This window comes from Triturus cristatus, chromosome 3_1 (assembly GCF_964204655.1).
Source record: "Triturus cristatus chromosome 3_1, aTriCri1.1, whole genome shotgun sequence".
NCBI lineage: Eukaryota > Metazoa > Chordata > Amphibia > Caudata > Salamandridae > Triturus > Triturus cristatus.
The window spans coordinates 702,864,663-702,878,786 of record NC_140583.1 but is presented as its reverse complement, the minus strand read 5'-3'; positions in this window follow the sequence as shown (position 1 = coordinate 702,878,786).

Here is a 14,124-nt window from a genome sequence, read left to right as displayed (position 1 = left end):
AGCAAGTGTACCAAGAGTTATGTAGACCTGTGGAGGAACTTAAGTTGTATTAGTTTGTATCTGTGATTTGGAGAAACAGGCCCAATCTGTGCAAAAAAGTATTGCCATTCTTTTTCAGTTAGTTCTTGACCCAATTCTCTGCCCCACCATCCTCTGGTTATCTTATCATGGGCAGACTGTAGTGCCATGCAGGCTTTATAAAATTTGGAAATTAGTCTCCAGCCCTCTGAGGTTGATATTAATAGGGTCAATGGGGGAAAGTCATTGGGAGCAATGGGATATGAAGGAATACAGGCACAGAGAGCAACATGTAAATGACACATAAGAAAAAGACCTATCTCTGTAGCCTGGGAGAATCATGCATCTTCGATGTCAGAAAGAGCATGACCATTAAGGAAGAGATCTCCCACTGTGTGTAGGTCAAATTTGCTGAACATGCGTTGTACCACTTGCGAGCAGGAGGGATCCAGGGATTGTTCGCAACCAGAAGGAGTTGAAAATATAGGGGGTCTGTTCTAAGTAGGAGGTTACGTTTCTTCCATGTCCCGCCTGTGGAGGACAGTGTCTGGACATCTTAGGGGTCAAGTTTGATTCCTTATGGCAAGACAGCAGATAAAGGGATGTCCTCTGCTTGGTCTCTTTCAGGTACAGAGTAAGGAAGTCTAGCATTTGAATGAAACCAGTGGGAGGCGAACTGCCCCTGAGCAGGTATAAGTCACAGCAAAATACCCCAACATTTGTGAAAAAATTAGTTGGGCAGAGGAATTGGGGTATTTAAAACCAGATGTAAAAAACGGGGAAGCACTACCATTTTAATTATGGCTATCCGACCCAACATGGAGAGCGGGAGTCTAATCAATTTCTCAACCTGTACCGTGAGTTTATCAACATCCGGTCCATAATTCAGACAGATCACTTGCTCCTTAGCTCTGCGAAGTGTGATGCTAAGATATCTAGTGGACTCATTGCACCACTGGAGTGGAAATTCACATGGAGTTGAAGTCAGTTACTGGAAACAGTTCAGATTTTGTCCAGTTGATGTGGGAGCCCAAAAATCTCCCAAACCTGATAATCTCCTGAATGACAGGGGCAAGATTATGGGCAGATTGGTGAAGGAATAGATCGATATCATTTGCATATATGGAGATGGGGAGAGGCACAGGTTGGAAACAGGGAAGTCAGTGTAGATGTTTTTCTTGCAAGTGATGCATTAACTGGTCCATAGCAATAATGAAATGTATGCTGATGGGGGCATCTCTGTCCTGTACCCCAGGCAATCTGAAATTGACATCTAATTGAACCATTCACCCGGAGCCGTGCCAATGCTTGGGAATATAGGAGCTTGATCAGACCTATGAAACCCATAAGAAGCCCTAATGTCTGCATTGTTGTCCAGAGGAATGGTCACTCCAAAAATTCAAAGGCCTTTTCGGCATTGAGAACAGCGATATCTGCAGGGGCCTCTGGTGAGACTCTTGTAAGGATAGCAAATCCGTGCACAGATTGTAAGAAGTAGATCTGTGGGGGACAAACCCTGGTTGTACCCGGCAGATGATCATGGTCCAGAAGTAGTGCTAACCTTGTGGATAAAATTTGAGCTAAGATTTTGTTATCAAAATGTAATAAAGATGAGGGTGTGGCTTTGTTAGTCAACATGGCGGACGCAGCTTAAACAAGCTCCGTGCGTCTACCTTGTAAATCTGACATAATACTTCTGAAATCTACTTGCTGCAGCCCATCCGCAGTCCTGGGAGGATCTCCCTACCTGGTGCACTTGGTGAGGGGTTGTCATACGTTTGCTTGTGCAGGAACAAGGAGATACCAGAGCGGTATCGGGCGCAGTGCGGCCTAGACCGGAAGACGCAGGCCTGCTGTCCGATCCCTGAGGTGGTGCAGTCGGGATCCGAGCTGAGGGACGCAGCCGGCGGTGAGGAGTGCGGCGACGTGGGGGCCTGGGGCAGGTTCGGAGGCTGTGCTGGTCTTTTGCCCTGCTGGGGCCTGTTGTGTGGCAGCTGCTCTGCCCTCGGCTGAGGTCCAGGTCGCGGGGGAGCCCTGACTGCCTCCTCCTGTTCCCTGTGGGGGCTGCGGGGCTTGCCCGGGTCCCGGTTCTGGTGTTTGGGGCTGTGGCCGTCCCAGGCCTCCCGTGGTGGGGTTGATTGACATGGCCAGCCGGGCTCGCGACAGCATCCCTGGCGCTTTCGGCTCCTGGTGCCCCTCTAGGTGAGGTACGTGGGGTCTGGGTGCAGAGGGCCCGCTGTCTGGACCGGCAGCAGGGTATCCCCCATGGATCCTTCTTTGGCCATACTGCTTGCTCCTCGTGGCTGGAGAGCCTTCGGTGGACCTGGGCTTCGCGTATGGGGCATGAACAGGTAGCGGGAGGCACCGTGACACCCACTTGATACTTCTGGGTCATTGTGTGCAGGTCTTGGGCCTCATCCAGGTTCCCTTAAGTATCCATAACACTGAGGTGGGGCTGCTCGACTGGGGCCGAGGTGTAGAATTGGGCCCTCTGGCTGAATGCTGCTGAGATGTGTTGGGACCTCATAACATGCACTGCCAACGTTGGATCATTATACCTTCTCTGCCAAACCGTGATCTCAGAGGCTGTGGATTCGGGGCCTTGGACTGGATTACGTGTGAGATGCCATCTTAACTCTCCTTACACCCCACTGTGAATGGACTTGGGCCCAGCTCGGACTTTCCACCAATTCCGCGCTGCTGGTTCGCGCTCCGTAGCTGGAGTCCAGGAAGCGGTGTGCTCCGGTGCGGTGCCCCATGGACCTAGGGGACTCGAGGTGCTTCTGAATTCTGCACGATTTGAGGGGACGCTGGCCTGTGGTGTGGGGGTCTCAGGAGTGTACCATGTGCTGGTGATCCGGCGAGATGGATTCCATTAGAGGGGCCTGCTTGGCTGTTCACTGCTAGTTGTGGAGGCGGCTGGATTAGATCCAGTGCGGTTTGTGGCCTAGTGGTGGACGGATTCCGAGAGGACTGGCCGCGATGCGCTCCCTGGAGAATTCTTCGGGTGACGAATTGGCATTCCTGCGACCTTGTGCGCCTCGCCAGGCCTGGACCTGCACCTGGATAGAACCAGAGTCCCTCATTGGCAGCACCATAATGGGGAAAGACAACCCTGATGTCACAGGTCCGAAACAGAGCACTTTGGATCAGTTTGCAACGTCTGCAAGTGGGGGCTCCCCGCCTGGCCCCATTCCGGATAATGCAGCTCTGCTAGCAGCCATTACAGATGCAAAGGACACACTGAAGGCCAAAATTGGCGCAGTGGGTACTGAAGTCTCTTTTCTGCTGCGAGACCTGCGAAAGGCTGTGGACCGCATTACCGAAGCCGAGACGTGGGTGTCGTCTGTGGAAGATAATGTGAATATCCTCCAACAGCAGGTCAATAAATTGACTGTGATTCCCCAGGAGCTTGCGGAGGGCCACGCCAGGTGCAACAACCTCAATTTTGTTGGTCGTCCAGAGGGCTGCGAAGGCAGCTCCATGAATCGCTTCCTTAGATCTCGGTGTGCATTGTGGTCGGGATGGCCCACCGGGCACTTACAAAAAAGCCACCCCCTTGAGAGAATCCACGGCCGGTCATCACCAAGCTGCTAAATTATGTTGACAGAGACGCAGTGTTGCATTATGCCCAGTTGAATAAAGATAAACTTATCTTTGACTCCAGGCCCATCATGATTTTTCCAGACTATACTCGTCTGGTGCAACAACAAAGACAGTCCTTCACAGCAACAAAACGGAGGCTACGAGAACTAAACATCTCTTACATGCTGCTTGATCCTGCCAGGCTCCGAGTGATCTACAATTCCAAAACTTTCTTTTTTGATTCACCTGAAGCAGTTTTTGCCTGGTCCGATGAAAGGGCTCACCTGACACCACACTCCCTGCCACCACTGGAGTCTGACTCTTCAAGGTGCTCACAGCGGAATAGATCACGCAGGATGAAATCAAAACAGCGGCACCGCTCCAGTTCGAACCAACGCTCATCTACCCCTGAGATTGCATCTTTTTTTTTTTTTAAGTTTTAAATATAATCGAATGCAAAGAATTTAATAATGGAGAAAGAAACAGAAAAGGGGAAGGGGTAGGAGAAGAGAAAGAAGGATATATCAAATAACAAAACAGAACAATGTATATAGAATGTAACAATTGAACGAAAATAATTCCTCTATTAAAAAGCTTATAAAATATCAAGATATAAAACACAACGAATAATCAGCAATCACTAATAATAACAACTTTAAGGAGGTTTGGACACTTCCTCATTGCAAGGGATATCTAGAGGAAAGGATTGAACAGATATATTCAGGAAGCTAGTAATGGGCAACCATAATAAGTCTCGTTTAATAGCAAGCGTAATTGGGTGAACATAGGCCCGGTCCAATCTGTGGTTATAACAAACTCCATACCACCAGGCTTGAAAAGAAACATTTGAGGCATTTTTCCATGCCTTGGTGATGTGTTGGAATGCTACAGCTATAAGTAAATCAACAATGGACGTGTTAATAGTGGAGGAGGACCATATCTCTGAAATGCTACCGAGGAAAATATGGGAAAAAGAAAAGGGAAAATGTGAAGATTTTTTTTTATTAATTTGTTGCCACACTTTACCCCAGAAATTATGAATAGATGGACAGGTAAATAACATATGTTTAAGATCTGCTACTAAGGCCGAACAGGACCAGCAGGTAGAGGGGATAGAAGGATCAATTTTATGTAATTTGGATGGGGTAATCAAAAGTCTATTATGTCCAAAAAATAAAGTTTGAGTCGTATTTGCTGCCCTAGAGGACTTCCTTATTTTAGTCCAAATTTTATTCCAAGTTGAAATAGAGACAGAATCATCTAAATCTGATTCCTAATCACATTCCACATTAGATTTCTCTCGAGTGGTAGCAGTATCCCGTAATTTTTCATAAATCAGGGATGCAGAGGGTGAAGAGTATAAAAATGGAAGAGTAATAGAAGAAGATTTAGTGTGTGTGGAGGAGAGTGTAAGGGCATCATAACCATTTTGAGCAGCTGCACTCAATAACATATATTTGGGATGAAAATACAGGGGTAGAAAAAAGCGAGACTGAAGTACAGAGAAGGGGATACAGGATCCATCTTGAAAAAGATGATGAGTCCATTTAAGACTGAGATCCAACCAATCTCTCCAAAAATGTTGATATGTTGATTATACCAGATAGGGGATTGTAAAAATCGAGTGCGATCATCCAAACCATCCAAAATAATAGGAAGAAAGACTTTGCGTGTATTTTTAAGGATGGGAAGAGAAAATTGCTTTGAGGCATGTGTAAACGATACAAATTCCTCAAACGTGAAAGGATGAAAGAAGGAGGATTCAACCTCTACCCACTAGGGCTGAGAAGTGGAATCAGTCATATGCTCAGATAGGCAAGAAGCAGAATGCGTGAGAAAAAATGAAGTGTGGTATGAGGAGAAATCTGGGAAATTAACTCCACATAAATGCTTATGAGATTTAAGTTCGGAAAAGGACATCCTATCTGGTTTGTTTTGCCATAAAAATGTTGATAAAATAGAATAGATATTCTTGTAACAAGATTTAGGGATATTAACTGGGAGGTTAGAAAAGAAAAAGAAAATTATTGGGACTAACATCATTTTGATAGAATCTAATCTACCCCACCAAGATATGAATAGAGGATGCCAACGAATAGTAGAGGTAGTTAGGGTTATTAGTGGATTTTTAAAAATTTAATGCTACAGTATCTTTAATAGAAGGTGTGAACCAGAGGCCTAGGTATTTGATTTTAGTTGGACTCCAATGAAAAGAGGAAGACACAAAGTCAACATGAAAACAAAATTTATTTAGAGAGAGAATCTTACATTTATCAACATTAAGTTTATAACCTGATACCAGTGCATAATCTGAAACCTCTGATAGAAACGTCGGTAGAGAAGGTAGAGGATTAGAAAGAAATAAAAGAATGTCATCTGCATAGGCAGGACGTTTTAGATGCTTATCACCATAAGGAACACCAGAAATGTCTTCATTCATGCGAATTTTTGTTAGAAAGGGTTATAGCTCTAAAATAAATAAAAGTGGAGAAAGTGGACATCCTTGCCGGACACCTCTGAGGATAGGAAACGAAGAAGAGACAAGACCATTGGCTAAAATAAAAGATCTAGGAAAGGAATAAAGTAATGAGATATACGAAAGAAATTTAGGACCAAAACCAAACCAAGTAAGAGTTGAGAAAATAAATTGCCAATTAACTCTATCAAAAGCTTTCTCAGCATCTAATGCAACAGCAGCTAATGACTTCTTATGGGAATGAGATTTACTAAGAACATTAAAAAAGAGACGGGTATTGTCAGAGAGGTGACGGCCTTTGATGAAACCACATTGTTCTTTGCCAATTAATTTTGGTAAACTTTTTTCCAAACGAAGAGCAATAATTTTCGCAAAGATCTTATAATCCAGGTTAATTAACAAGATAGGTCTATAGTTCTTACATAAAGTGTGATCTTTATTTTCTTTGGGAAGAAGACAAATTAAAGCTTCCTGAAAGGATCCTTCAGATTTCTGGGATACTATAAAAAATGAAAATAAATGGTGAAGTTTAGGGATGAAAAATGTGAGTAAAATTCTATGGTAAACCCATCCGGTCAAAGAGCTTTACCTCTTTTAAGTGCCTGAATGAATTCCAGAATATCTTTAGACTGTATATCAGCTTCCAAGGGGGAGAAATCTACATCCGAAGAGGAGGGTGAAGGAATGGAGGACAAATAATGAGCAATGTCAGCAAATAAAGGTGGAGATTCAGGCGTATAAAGTTTTTGATAAAAATCAGTGAATTCTGCTAGAATATCCTCGTCTTTATGGATCGTAATATTAGAGGAAGTTGTAATGGATTACATTTTAGTGCCTTCTTTTTCAACTTTGAGATAGTTGGCAAGAAGTTTACTAGCCTTATTCTGCGCGCTGTAATATTTAGCACTAGATTTAAGTAAAAATAAATTTACAGATTCAGTGGAGAGTTTGTGGAAGGAGAGTTTGGCCTTAATAAGCTTATCCAGGTCAGATTGTGTCTTAGTGAAATAAAAGGAGTGTTCTAGCTGCTTAATTTGAGTATTAAGTAAATGTATGGATTGAGAGGCCGTGCGTCTTTTGTTGGGCAACTAATGAAATAACGAAGTCTCTTGAGGCAGCTTTAAAAGTATCCCATATAGGTTGAGGGGAAAACTGAGAAGAGTCATTGTCCGCAAAAAATAAGGAAGCGAAATCAAGAAAAGGCCTGTGTAAAATTGGGATCTAATAGAAGAGAGTTATTATACCTCCATCTCCTAGTGCCTTTCATGGGGGGGAATAAATCTAGACTTAAGGAAACTGGGGCATGATCAGAGATTAAAATAGAACCTATGTCAGAGTGGGTAATGTGTTGAATCAGGGCTTTGGAAATAAAGATATAATCCAACCGGGATTGGGAGGAATGAGGGGGTGAGTAAAATGTGTATTCTTGTAGGGTAGGGTGACAAAGTATCCAGGAGTCTACAAGAGCTCTTTGAGAAATAGTGGAAGTAAATAGAGTATGCATGGGAGAGGGTGAGAATCGAGAATTAGACCTTCTAACTACAAAAGGGTCCATAACCATGTTACAATCCCCACCCAAAATGAGATGGTCATCGCTATATTGCATCAGAGAGGAGAGAATTTGGGGCCAGAATAATTTATCCTGGACAGAGGGAGCAGATACATTAAAGAGAGTTAAAGGAATTGTGTTAATCAACAAGGACACTGCGACCCATCTGCCTTCCGAATCATTATCTTGATTAACGAGTTGGACATTTAACCATTTATGGCATAGGATAGCAACACCATTACACTTCCCAGACCCAGGAGATGCAAAGACATGACCTACCCAATGGCGACGTAGTTTAGAAATCTCAATATCTTTTACATGAATTTCTTGCAATAGTGCAATGTCTCCTTTTAAATTTGCTGTATGAGCCAAAACTCGTTGACGTTTAATGGGGGAACCCAAACCTTTAACATTCCAAGATAAAATATTCAGAGACATCTAAATATATGTAATAGATTTACAAACTGGAGAAGAAACTGTTATATACATGTTAAAGAATAAATAATAACTGGTAATTTGTAAATTGAGGATTAAGAACAATGCAAGAAAAATACTTATCTATATATGCAAAGAAAGACATGATACATATCCAATTACAAATTTGAAGAATTGTCATAGAGAAACTGTATTTAGAAATAGAGAAAATTAGAGAATAGAAAAACAAATTAAAATGAAATGAGAAGTAGAGATTGAAAAAAGAAGATGAAAGAGAAAACCAGTAAGTGGGACGAACCAAGTCGTCAAGAAGAGAAAAATAGAGAGAAGGAAAAGAGCAAAGAATAGAAACAAATAGGAACATAAATAAACAAAGAGTAAAATGGAATCTGAAAGAAGTAAAGGGGAAGAACAGGACAAAGATAAAAGGACGGAACAAAAGAAACCTTTGATATGAAAATACAATAACAAAACGACATACCACAAAAAGACAATAAAGATGGGGATGGTGGACAGCGCCGTTTCTACTATTAGGCAGGTCTAGGCAGTCGCCTAGGGCGGCAAAAGGGGGAGGGCGGCAAAATACAAGTTCTTTTATATCTAAAGAGAGGCTGCTATAATGTACCAGTTACAGCTGCATTGGCAGCGCAGTCCTCCTGACAGGCTTGGGGGCTCTGGCTCAGCTGCTAGAGCTCAGCCTGCTAAGTGGTGCAAAGTAATTAATAGACGTCACAGCCAGAGTTGTTTCAGAAACAACAGGCTGGTCACCGTGGCAGTTTTTCTGAAGTTTTGGACTGCTGCGCATTGCAGCTCAGGGGCAGATCTCAAGCCTCTCAAACGGAGCGTGCTAGCCAGAGCCTGTCCCACACTATGATCGGAACAAAGGTCGTGAGACCGTAGAGGCTCCCTCCCAGCCACGGCCGTCACACCCCAGAACTGATACCCAGAGTGGGTGCTGATGATATCGCTGCCTGCGGGCCCCAGCGCACGTCCTTGCGCTGCATAGGAGGTGAGACGGCCAGGAGAAGCCCCGGGTGGTGTCGACTAGGGCCACGGGGCTGATTATATTGCACCGCTTGCAGGGATTGGCTGAGCCGCTCATCGACTCCTGCCTCGGGGCACCTGGACTGGAGCAGATGCTGCTGCTCCGACTCTGTGAGGGGGGCTAAGGGGCAAAACAACTGGTCCGCACGGCAGCGGGGATAAGATGGAGCATGGAGGCCACAGACTGCTTGGTCTCGGGACCGATAACCTGCGTGCCTGGATTGCAAAGCCGAGAGAGTGAGCAATGAAACGCACCTTGCCCCTCCGCGGTATCAGGGTCCAATACTGGCAATTTCTGTGATGAACTCGACCTACCTCAAACCACCTGGCTCAATGCTACTGGCAGCGCACAAGGGCCTGCTGCCTGGTAATGAATATGGCATTGGCAGCACCGCATGACAACATCCGATATCCTGCCACCCAAGGACCTAGCTGAAACAGCGTGTTGAGTGTGCTGTCCAGCCGAGAGCTCAGTGCTGAGCCAGAATTGCCACACTGTGACTCAGGTGCGTAACACCCATGGGGCAGCCCGGGCTGAGACAGCTTCCCGGGCACACACACAGCCGCACCTGAGTACTTCACAGGTCTTTAAAATACCATTTGCTTGCTAACAAGTCTTTGTTGTTTATTCACCCCTTCTGAGAGCCCCTGCATCTCCACTCTGCCTATTGCTGGAAGAATTAGCCCCCTCCTGAATTTTTTCTTAGCCCTTCCACCCCAGACATTTGACTCTAGTTGCAACTCTGCTGTGACTCCATGTGGCCACCATAAGGCCCGCTAAGTGCCTTGGCCGCAGGTTCGCTTGCTGGCCTCCCGCCTCCGAAAGAAGTAAGTGTGCACTCAGAGCCCAGTATCTAGTTACACTTGTTACTTGTAATGGGTGCTATAACATTGGGTACATTCTGAGCTGCCTGCCATGCCTCTGTAGTCTGAGAAGTGTGCAGTCACGCAGTCTTTCTCTGCTCAGTTTGAGCAGTGAGGCATTAGCGCACTTTAGGGTAGTGTAACTAAGTTGGGGTAGGGTGCCTGTGCGGGTTGACTAGTGCTGCTTGCAATTCACCTAGTTATAGCGATGTGGGCAGTGCCACACGCTAGAGAAAACAATGATATCTCCAGCACCGGGCCGTCCTGCCCAGCTTAACAGTATGAGCCAGTTACAAGGGCACTACGTCAATGCCCTTACATTTCTGGTACTTTACAACAGTTTTAAGATCCTCTTAGAGTTTCTCTTTGCTCATATGGGTTTAATTTCTGATATTAATGTTTCCCTCGTCTTTATTACTTGATTTTGCTTGCGAGAATGTGTCACACATAGTCGTTAAAATGTCACTCATAATTAGCCTGAAATTATGAAAGTGTCACACATGGCGATCTGAAACCTTGGCAGCTTTGCCCGGAGCTTCACAGCTGAGGCACTATAAGGCGTGACATTGCATTTCAGTGCGGTGATGCAGTCCACCACACTGAAATGCGTGAGTCTAACGCCTGATGCGTGATTCTTGACAGGGCTGAATGCATTAATTCGTCTAGCCTGGATGACAGGGGGAGAGAGTGATCAGTCCTGAGAGTGATGGTAGTAAAAGGGAGGGGGCGGCATTTTTCAATTTTTGCCTAGGGCAGCAAAACACCTAGAAACAGCCCTGATGGTGGAGCCACTTAGGGGAGGAAGGACGTCGAACGGAAAACTCCGGAACAACAACAGCAAGGAGGACGCCACCCAGGAAAAATGAAGGAAACAGCAAGCGAGGGACCACATATCCATATCTGATGAGGAAAGGAAAAGAACAAACAAATTATCAAAAGATATTACAAAAATGTACAAACTACATCAAAAGTAAAAACAAATTGCCAATACGAACAAAACAAGCAACAAGCAACCAATGTTAAGATAATCAGTACAGTTATGGTCTAGATATGTCCATAGGATCTTGTCTACAAGTGTTCAAAAATTGTTGAAGAAGTGCCGGGTCTTCGTAGTTTGTTGTCCTGTTGTTGTTAGAACCATGCCATGAAATCTTTCCTCGTTGTTTGGCAGCTTGGGGCACTTTAAGTAAGTCTGTGTATTCCCAAAAATATAAAATAACTCCTGTAGGTTTTGCTGAAGAGGATGAGGAATGAGGCCTCTGCCCCAAGCGATGAGCACGTTGAATATTTAATGGTGGAGTATCAGGGAGACCAAGAAGAGTTGGTAGAAAAGATTGAAAAAATGAAATTGGATTGGAACCTTCAAGACCTTCAACCAGACCATAAATGCGTAGGTTGTTGCATCTATTACGTTTTTCCAAATTCTCAACTTGTTGTTTAAGGTGACCAATCTCTTTATGCAAAAGGGGAACTTGACTTATGGAGTCCTGGACTGAGTCAACTCATTTCTCTAGGTCCACAACCCTTTGTTCAGTGTGGGACCAGTTGTCTTCGAGGCTTTGTGGATGTAGATTAGTTTCTTCCATATATGGTTTCAGAGCGTGAATTTCTTCAAGGAGGAGCTCCATGGAGATGGGAGATGAGGGATTGGTAGGAGAAGGAGGATTAACTTTCACCCTTTTGCCTGATGTGGAGGTCAAAGCTGATGGTAATTTAGAACTCTGTTTGGGGCGAGGGACAGAAGAAGCAGAGCCCTTAGGATCAGCAGAATCAATGAAAACCTCATCCATATTGTCGCGCAGGACAGTGAAAGGGTTAGGATCTGCCAAAGATGAGTTGCTGGCTTGCTGAGCACCATTTCTATTACCACAAGGCATTGCCATGAAGAGCAGTAGGCAGAGGTTCTCTTCAATAGACTCAGAGAAACAGCAGCACAAATAAAGTCACACAATAATTGCAAAACCAATGAAGGAAAGTGCACTGTGCAGCATTAAGGTGAGGAGAAAATAACTATTTATCCAGGAAAATATGCTGTATGAAACATTGCTTAAAACGATGAGAAAATGTCAAAATGAGGCAAAGAAATGCCCTTGTTCAGCCATAACAAGCATTATTTATGAGGAAAAGCGCTCTAGGGCATTGGAGGCAAAACGAAGGAGGTGTTGAAAAAACGAACAAAACAAAATGGCGGCCGCAACTCTGACAAGCCGTGATTGAAGAGAAAGTCAGACAGGCATCTCTGGAATGCACCTCATATCTCCGCCAAGGTCGCATATCATAGCGGAGAAGTTCCGACATCTGCACAGATGATTTCCAGGGTCCGTAAAATGGAAAGAGTAGCCTGGAGAGTCCTCGCAGCTCACGTCGCTGCGGAGCTCCAGAGAACGGCGGGTGATACCAACATAACTTTGGCAGCCAGTATTTTGGACCAGTTCCATACATATGCTTATGAATAAGGCATAGTATTTTAAAAAAGAGTTCGTTTTTTCACCGGGAGCCAGTGAAGAGTGTTTAAACATGCTACAGAAGGAGTTCTGTATGGGCGATCGAGGACTAATCTAGCAGCAGTATTCTGTAGAACCTGAAGTCTATTTATAAGATCTTCATTTATTGACAGCAATAGAGCGTTGCCATAATCCATTCTATTGATGATCAGTCCTTGTGTTAAGGGTTTTCGTGCCTCTTTGGGGAGCCATTTAAAAACCTTTCGTAGGCTACGCATAACATCAAAACAGGTGCCAACGACATGGTTAACATGACCCCACATGGATAGACAATCGTCCATGTAGAACCCTAAATTGCGGACCACGTTCTTTGGGACAGGACACGAGCCAAGCCTAGAAGGCCACCAATCGTGCAACCAATGGTCGATAGCTTTACCAAAGAGCATGATCTCAGACTTGCCCCTGTTAAGCTGGAGTTGGTTAGATCTCATCCATTTATCAACATGGGTAAGACAGTTTTTGAAACGTTGCTTAGTGTCATTGGGGTCGGGCCTAAGGTGACCAGTATTGGGAGGGGGGTTACGGAAGGGGGAAGGTTCCTGAAATACAGAGTTATGTTATTTGTTGTTTACACACGCAGTCACACATCCCATTCCTCATTTGGCAGACCATTACTCTTAGACCCAGATTAGATATATGGCCACTTAGGCCACGGTCTCCCATATTGGTGAACTGACGGTGGTGATGTGAAATGTCCGGGGGCTGCTCAACAAGGTCCAACGGGGGGTTGTCCTAACAGGGACCTGTCCTTAAGGAAGCTAAACGATATGAGGCTGACATCCTTCTCCTGCAGGAGACTCATCTCCTGGGCAATAAGGCTCCCCATCTAGCTAGGTTCGGGTACCAACAGGTGTATCTCTCAGGTTTCACTAGGAGCTCCCCTGGAACTGCCGTTCTTATCCATGGTCGTGTTCGCTTCATCCATGCTAAACACTGGGTGGATCCTGGAGGCAAACGCTTCATGGTGAACTAGTCAATCTGGACAGTGTGTATGCACCCCGCCTCTTGGGATCACGTTAGTAGAACTCGTCTGTGGGACAAGCTTCCAGAGGGACTGTCCCTCCTGGGTGGTGACTGGAATGACACCATGACACCACTAGATAGGAGAGAGGGATCGTGGGTAGACCCCCCCTTTGGCACCTCTAAATTATCGTCGCTTGCAGGGGTGCTGGTTTGGGCTGATGTATGGCTGGAATATCATCCCGCTGAGATAGGCTTCACATACATGTCAGCGGTACATTGTTTCATGTCTCGACTAGATTACTTGTTCACACCACAGAGCTATAGCCACAGGTCTGCCCAGGTCTCACATCTTCCTAGAGGGTTGTCGGATCCCTCTCCTGTCACGGTGAATTTCCAAAGGCCCCCTTTAGGATGGCGGATATCCCGTGGCATCTGCGTGATCCCGATTACCAGGAGTGTCTGCCACTGTGATTCAAGATTATCTTACCTCAAATACCGACTCCGCACCCTCTATAGTAACCCTATGGGAGAGCCTGAAACCTACCATTAGAGGGGTGGACATTAGTTATAGGACTAACGACAAACGCAAGCGCTCCACTCAGCAGACCGAGTTAGAGACCCAGTGCATTTCCTTGGGAACGCAATACACGCTAGAGCCCACTCAGACCCTTCGGAGAAAACTGTCC